Source organism: Propithecus coquereli, unplaced genomic scaffold (assembly GCF_000956105.1).
Source record: "Propithecus coquereli isolate 6110/MARCELLA unplaced genomic scaffold, Pcoq_1.0 Scaffold2, whole genome shotgun sequence".
Lineage (NCBI taxonomy): Eukaryota > Metazoa > Chordata > Mammalia > Primates > Indriidae > Propithecus > Propithecus coquereli.
In genome coordinates this window covers 18,220,618-18,220,906 of record NW_012144966.1, presented here as the reverse complement: position 1 = coordinate 18,220,906, position 289 = coordinate 18,220,618, and positions in this window count along the sequence as shown.

Below are 289 nucleotides of genomic sequence, written 5' to 3'. Positions count from 1 at the left end.
AAGGAAACGTCAGCAGCCTGCAACCCAGAAAAGTGCTCTCACCAGAACTACTACCATGCTGGCACACTGATCTCTGACTTCTAGCCTCCAGAACTATGAGAATAAATTTCTGTTGTTTATAAGCTACTCAAGCTATGGTATTTCGTTATATAATGGTAGCCCAAATTAACTCAGAATTCTGGGGTCTTATTTCTGTTCCATGCAGTGTCTCATCCTCTATCCAGCTAGCCTGGGCTTATTCCAACTGTGGCAAGGCCATCTTGGAGCACAGCATGCAAGGAAGGTGTCT